The following is a 7,500-nucleotide window of genomic DNA, read 5'->3' on the forward strand; positions in this document are numbered from 1 at the left end:
GTGTTGGCTGCAGTTTGGAGAGGAAGGCTCTCCTCCATTTTGTTTTTTCTGTTAGTGTTTGTTTTGAGAGTTTTTTTTGGACTTTTAGTTTATTTTTTGTGTGGTTTTTTCAGTTTTAAACCACCTAACAGCGGCATCTTGCTGGCTGGAGGGTGGTTAATTTTTTGTTTGTGTTTTGTTACAATGGATGGATTATTGGCAAACGACACTGGACTGGCTGGAGAGACACGCATGGCAAACGACACTGGACTGGCTGGAGAGACACGCATGGCAAACGACACTGGACTGGCTGGAGAGAGACGCATGGCAAACGACACTGGACTGGCTGGAGAGAGACGCATGGCAAACGACACTGGACTGGCTGGAGAGAGACGCATGGCAAACGACACTGGACTGGCTGGAGAGAGACGCATGGCAAACGACACTGGACTGGAGTATCGACAACGAGCAGGACACGGTAAAAATCAAGATGCAAGAGATAAATTTGGTGAAAGGAAATACTTAAAAGGAGGCAACTGTGATTGTGAATGTGGAGAATGTAAGTGAGGTGAGGCTGTGGATATTATTAAAGCGGTGACGGACAAATGTGGATATGGGGAATCTTAGCACTAAGGCCAAGACAAGGAAAGGAATATGAACTGACAATGGAAAAAGAAGAAACTGTGATGAACTGACTGAGGGATTGTTAATAAAGGAGTGAACTGTGAGATAAAAAAAACTGCAAAACAGAGATTATGTTGTCTCTTTCATGCATCTGCCCGTCTACCTTGCTGATGAAGAGATTTTAAATAAACTGGAGGTTTGGGGGGTTTCCCAATTTCAAAAATAAAGCGGCGTGTTTATCCGGGCACCAGCATTGAGGATGGGACAAGATATGTAAAAGGCGCGGTTCCCCAAGGAGGTGGCCTCCCTCCCTTACAGCACAAAAAATAGAAACGGCAGAGGGTCCACAATATTTCGGGTGATGCACAGCCATCAGGTGAAGACTTGTCGGCTGTGCATGAGCCCAGACATGTGGTGAAGGACTGCCGGAGTTCACGTGCATAAATGCGAGGAGAGAGGCCATTTCGCGAGAAATTGCAATGCTGTGACGTGCCCGGAGTGCAATTTGGTTTTAAATAAGTGTGAGTGTTGGATGCAGGGTGAGGAGGAGGGAGGAGGAGCAGCAGGTGGGCGGGCAGGTGCATGAAAGAGACAACGAGCAGCGAGACGATGGAGAAAGATACGAGGTGAAGGACTGGAATTAAATAAGGATATAGAACAACAGAAGAGTGTACCGAACCGATTATACAACACAAGGATGGGGGAATTTGGACACAGATGGATTTGACTGACAGCTTGCAAAATGCTTTGGATACTGTGAACTGGATGATGAAAGGAATAAAGTATTGAGTGATGCACAACAGAGGGAATTTTATGTACACCGATGGATGTGACGGACAGTGTGCAAAAGGAGATGGACGCAGTAGAAATTAATGATGCTACAAAAGAGTGTGAACAAGGACAAGAAAATGAGGAGACGCAGGGGAAATCATCAAAAAGAAGAAGATCTGTAAAGGTAATACCAATCTAGATAATGCAAGAAAAAGAGTGCTTAAAGAAGATGGTATTGAGTGTGCAAATAAGTATGAGCTGCTAAAGGGTTTGGAGGGGATGGACTGAGTTTATGGGTTTTATGCATGTTTTTATATGTTTTATGCTTTAAGAATTGTTACTTTTAATGCTAGAGGGCTTTCAAATGTAGGAAAATTTGAAAAAGTGAAAGAAATGTGTAAAAGAGAGGATGTGATTTTATTACAAGAAACTAACTGGAGGGAAGAGTACATGACTGAAATAAGGAAAAGGTGGAGTGGAGAGATTTTTTATAACAATGGTGATGGGAGGCTGGGGAAGAGGAGTTGCAATTTTTAATAAAAGAAAACTGTGGGTATCATGTAAAACAATATATAATGACATAGATGGGAAATGTATTGCGGTTGAAATGGAGTATGAGGAGAAAAAAGTTATTGTAGTTAATATTCATGCACCGACTGTAGAGAATGAAAAGAAGGAATATTTTAATGTATTAAGAGATTTTTTAAAAAAGCATAAAGAAGTTATTATGATGGGTGATTTTAATACCGTTTTCAGTAAATTAGAAATTGGTGAGGGAATGGTTTTTAAAAATGATAAAGGAAGAAAAGAACTGAAATTATTAATGGAAGAAAATAATATGATTGATGTATGGAGAGAAAGAAATGAAAAAAAGAAAGAATATTCAAGGAGGCAATTAGTAGGGAATTTTATGTGTAAGACAAGGATTGATTTTATTTTGTGTACAAGGAACATTGAAGGATTTATCGGTAACATTAAATATGAAGAATCAAGCTTAAGTGACCATAAACCAATTTTTATGCAAGTAGACTGGAGTTCAGTGAAAAGAGGGCCGGGTGTATGGGTTTTAAATGTAGAGGTTTTGAAGAATGAGGAGTATGTTTTAAGTATTAAAGAAATTATTGAAAAAGAAAAGGAGAATGAAATGTACAGTGAAGATAAAAGGATATGGTGGGAAAATGTTAAATATTTAGTTAAAAAATTCACAATAAAATATTGCAAATTAATACAGATATGTAAGAGGAAGAAGGAGAGAGAAATAAGAGAAAAATTGGAAAGGAATTAAATGAGAATGGGAAAGATATACAAAAAATAAAAGAATTGGAGGGAATATTGAAAGAAATGGAAGAGAAAAAATATGAAGGTGCAAGACTAAGAAGTAAAGCTAAATATACTGTGGAGGGTGAAAAATGTACAAAGTTTTTCTTTGATCTAGAAAAAATAAGAGGGAAAGCTGGAATGATTAAGAAATAAGAGGAGAAAAATGGTGTAGTGGTGGAAACAAATGAGGAAATATTAAAAAGAAGTAAAGCATATTATGAAAATGTTTAGTACTGAGGGGTTGAGGGAAGAAGAGAAATTGGAGTTACTAAATCAAATAAAAACAACAGTAGGAGAAGTAGACAAAAAAGAGTGTGATGAAGAGATAAGAGAAGAAGAGATAAAAAGAGCAATAAGTGAATTAAACAAAAATAAAAGTCCAGGTATAGATGGTTTGGGGAGTGAATTTTATATCGTTTTTAAAGATTTTTTAACCAGTATTTTAAAAGAAGTATATGAAGACATTTTTAAGAAAGAGGAAATGAATCAGAGAATGGGGATGGGATAATAAAGTTGATATATAAAAGAAAAGGAGATAAAGTAGACCTAAAAAATTATAGACCAATTACAATGCTGAATACAGATCTGAAAATTTTAACAAAAGTTTTAGCCAATAGATTGAAAGAGGTAATGCCAACCATAATTAAAACAAATCAAGTGTATGGAGTTAAAGGGAAAGATATAGCGACACAACTTTAAGTATAATAGATAGATAAGATATATGAAAGAAAAAACAAAAAAGGATATGTTATTAGTTTGGATTTTGAAAAGGCCTTTGATAGAGTGGAGCATGAATATTTATTTGGAATTTTAAGAAGGTACGGGTTTGGGAAAATTTTGTCAAGTGGATTACAATTTTATAGGGGAGCAATAACAAGAATACAGTGTAATGGTTTTTTAACAGAATGTTTTAAAATTACTAGATCAATAAGACAAGGATGTCCATTATCAGCGCTTTTATATTCTTTAGTTGCAGAACCATTGGGATTAGCTGTTAAAATAGATGAAGACATAAGAGGGATAAACATTGAAGGAAGTGGGGAAATGAAAAAATATTTCAATATGCAGATGATACAACAATAATAGTTAAAGATATAGAGAGTGTTAATAAAGTAATGGAAGTAGTACAGATGTTTTGTAGGGGATCAGGAGGCAAGTTAAATGAAGAAAAAACAACATATGTGAGATTTGGAGGAGTAAATGTTTTAACAGATTATTTTCATTTTAAAGAAACAAAAGAAATAAGGATTTTAGGTGTTCTAATGGGAAAAGATGAAAGGAATGTTAAAGAAAAAATGTGGGAAGAAATAGTAGGAGGAATTGAAAGAAGGTTAAATTTTTGGAAATTGAGGACTTTAAGTTTAAAAGGGAAGGTTTTAATTTTAAATGTGTTAATGGTGTCAAAGTTGTGGTATGTTTTATATGTGACTGCTATGCCAATGTGGGTGGAGAAAAGGTTGAAAAAATGTTTTTTAGATTTTTTATGGAATAGTAAACCGTCAAGAATTGCATATAGTACATTAATAGGAGAAGTAGGGAAAGGAGGGATGGGATTAATTGATGTAGAACAGAGAAAAATAGCTTAAGAATTAAAATAGTAAAAAAATATCTAGATGATGGTCACAAAACAGCATGGAAAAAGACAATGGATATTTTTTAAACAAATGTGGGGATTTTAACATGGGGGATGGAATTTTATGGATGAAAACAAGAATTGGATGACAGAGTGCTTACCAGAGTTTTATAGGGAAATGTTTAGTGCATGGGGAAAATTTTTAGACAAAGTTGAGTATGATCCACATGGGAGAGAAACATTTTAAATCACCTCTGTTTTTAAACAAAACATTTTAAAACAAGACAAAGAATTGTTTTTAAAGAAATGGATGGATGTGGGGATAACAAGAGTGAGAGATGTTTTGTATGAATTTAAAGAAGGGTTTTTACCGACACAATTTATTGTAGATGCAATGGAGGAGGCAAAAGAGGATTACAGTGAACAAGAAATAAAAAATAAATATGAAATCATTAAAAATGCAATACCTAAGAGTGGATAAAAAGAATAGAAAGTATGGAAGGAGAGCCAAAAGAGAAATGTATTCATGGTGAAATTTGGGGAAAAAATGTATGATTTTAAGGAATGTACTGGTGAAAATGATTTATTGTGCTTTTAGAGATGATGTTTTTAAAAGAGCCGATTGTAAATGGATACTGGGTGCAAGAAATTCAAAGATTTAAAAAAAGAGTGTATATGGAGAAAACATGACAGGGGAAATGTGTGGAAACTAAATTGAATGTTTGGAGTATTTATAAGGCATAAAGTGGTTTTTTACTGATGTAATTTTAAATAAAATAGGAATGGAAGAAAAATGCTCTGTGTAAGTGTGCCAGGAAGAGGAAGAGGGGGATTTTACATATGTTTTACATTGTAGAGAGTTGGAGGTCTTTTTAAGGAAATGTAAATGTTTAATTAAAGATGTGACTGAGGAGTGGGATGAAAATATAATGGAATGGAACAGAGTTGTCATGTTTGGTTGGGAAAAAAAGTGTAAAAACAAAAGTTTCATTAATCTGTGTGTAATGCTAATGAAAAGTGCAATATGGGACAGAAGAACTTTGGCTAAAAAGGAAAAAATTGTGTTGGATGTTTGGAGTGTGTTTAAAAGAAAAACAGAATTATATATTGAAAAGACTGTATGTTTACTTTAAGGTGTAAATATGTTAGACTCTTTTTATGATGTTTTTACCCCAAAAGTCTGTTGTGTTTTAAAGAATTTAATGTGGAGTTTGCCAGAAAGTGGAAGAGTTTTTTTAAAATTATCTATGTAAAGGAAAGATGTGTAATGTAGAGATGTGTAAAGTCAATGTTATGTAATTTCTATTGATTGTGTTTAATCTATTGTATTTTATTGATTGAAATTTCTTAATAAAAAAAAAAAAAAAAAAGGCTATGCCCGATCTCGTCTGATCTCGGAAAGCTAAGCAGGTTTTGGGCCTGGTTAGTAACTTGGATGGGAGACCGCCTGGGAATACCGGGTGCTGTAAGCTTTTTGGACATTTTTCACTTAGTAATATAATAAGTTTTGCCAAAAAATAGAGTCAATGCCCGATCTCTGAATAATTAGCAGGTTTGGGCCTGGTTAGTACATGGATGGGAGGTTGCTTGGGAATACCAGGTGCTTTAATCTTTTTGGAAAATTTCACGAATTATATAATAATCTTTCATAAAAAAAAAAAAGAGTCCAATGCCCGATCTCTGAATCTTAGCAGGTTTAGGTCTGGTTAGTACTTTGATGAGAGACTGCCTAGGAATACCAGGTGCTTTAAGCTTTTGGGTTTTCTTTCCTACTTATATAATGTACTGGCGATTAGATTGGCTGGTCTTTAAATAGCCCTTCTCTTTGCAGCAGTCTTCGCTTACGGCCATACCAAACCTGGCTATGCCCGATCTCGTCTGAATCTCGGAAGCTAAGCAGGTTTGGGCCTGGTTAGTACTTGGATGGGAGACCGCCTGGGAATACCGGGAGCTGTAAGCTTTTTGGACATTTTTCACTTAGTATATAATAATTTTGCCAAAAATAGAGTCAATGCCCGATCTCTGAATATTAGCAGGTTTGGGGCCCTGGTTAGTACATGGATGGGAGATTGCTTGGGAATACCAGGTGCTTTAATCTTTTTGGAAAATTTCACGAATTATATAATAATCTTTCATAAAAAAAAAAAAAAAAAAAAAAAAAAGAGTCAATGCCCGATCTCTGAATCTTAGCAGGTTTTAGGTCTGGTTAGTACTTTGATGAGAGACTGGCCTAGGAATACCAGGTGCTTTAAGCTTTGGGTTTCTTTCCTACTTATATAATGTACTGGCGATTAGATGGCTGGTCTTTAAATAGCCTCTCTTTGCAGCAGTCTTCGCTTACGGCCATACCAACCTGGCTATGCCCGATCTCGTCTGATTCGGAAGCTAAGCAGGTTTGGGCCTGGTTAGTACTTGGATGGGAGACCGCCTGGGAATACCGGGGTGCTGTAAGCTTTTGGGACATTTTTCACTTAGTATATAATAATTTTGCCAAAAAATAGAGTCAATGCCCGATCTCTTGAATATTAGCAGGTTTTGGGCCTGGTTAGTACATGGATGGGAGATTGCTTGGGAATACCAGGTGCTTTAATCTTTTTTGGGAACTTTCACGAATTATATAATAATCTTTCATTAAAAAAAAAAAAAGAGTCAATGCCCGATCTCTGATCTTAGCAGGTTTAGGTCTGGTTAGTACTTTGATGAGAGACTGCCTAGGAATACCAGGTGCTTTAAGCTTTGGGTTTTCTTTCCTACTTATATAATGTACTGGCGATTAGATTGGCTGGTCTTTAAATAGCCCTCTCTTTGCAACCAAGTCTTCGCTTACGGCCATACCAACCTGGCTATGCCCGATCTCGTCTGATCTCGGAAAGCTAAGCAGGTTTGGGCCTGGTTAGTACTATGGATGGGAGACCGCCTGGGAATACCGGGTGCTGTAAGCTTTTTGGACATTTTTCACTTAGTATATAATAATTTTGCCAAAAAATAGAGTCAATGCCCGATCTCTGAATATTAGCAGGTTTGGGCCTGGTTAGTACATGGATGGGAGGTTGCTTGGGAATACCAGGTGCTTTAATCTTTTTGGAAAATTTCACGAATTATATAATAATCTTCATAAAAAAAAAAAAAAAAGAGTCAATGCCCGATCTCTGAATCTTAGCAGGTTTAGGTCTGGTTTAGTACTTTGATGAGAGACTGCCTAGGAATACCAGGTGCTTTAAGCTTTTGGGTTT

The 7,500-nt window shown here is 35.9% G+C and overlaps 3 non-coding genes across 3 annotated transcripts; all 3 read left to right on the top strand.

The window, feature by feature from the left end:
• Positions 1–6,106: 6,106 nt before the first annotated feature.
• Positions 6,107–6,227, top strand: LOC113088348 (5S ribosomal RNA). Its single transcript, XR_003285936.1, has one exon. It is a non-coding gene; the product is annotated as a 5S ribosomal RNA (ribosomal RNA).
• Positions 6,228–6,602: 375 nt separating this feature from the next.
• On the top strand, positions 6,603–6,721 carry LOC113088347 (5S ribosomal RNA). Its single transcript, XR_003285935.1, has one exon. It is a non-coding gene; the product is annotated as a 5S ribosomal RNA (ribosomal RNA).
• A 367-nt stretch (positions 6,722–7,088) lies between these two features.
• LOC113088346 (5S ribosomal RNA) lies at positions 7,089–7,209 on the top strand. The gene has a single exon (XR_003285934.1). It is a non-coding gene; the product is annotated as a 5S ribosomal RNA (ribosomal RNA).
• Positions 7,210–7,500: the final 291 nt, after the last annotated feature.

This window comes from Carassius auratus, unplaced genomic scaffold (assembly GCF_003368295.1).
Source record: "Carassius auratus strain Wakin unplaced genomic scaffold, ASM336829v1 scaf_tig00046118, whole genome shotgun sequence".
In the NCBI taxonomy this organism is placed as follows: Eukaryota; Metazoa; Chordata; class Actinopteri; order Cypriniformes; family Cyprinidae; genus Carassius; species Carassius auratus.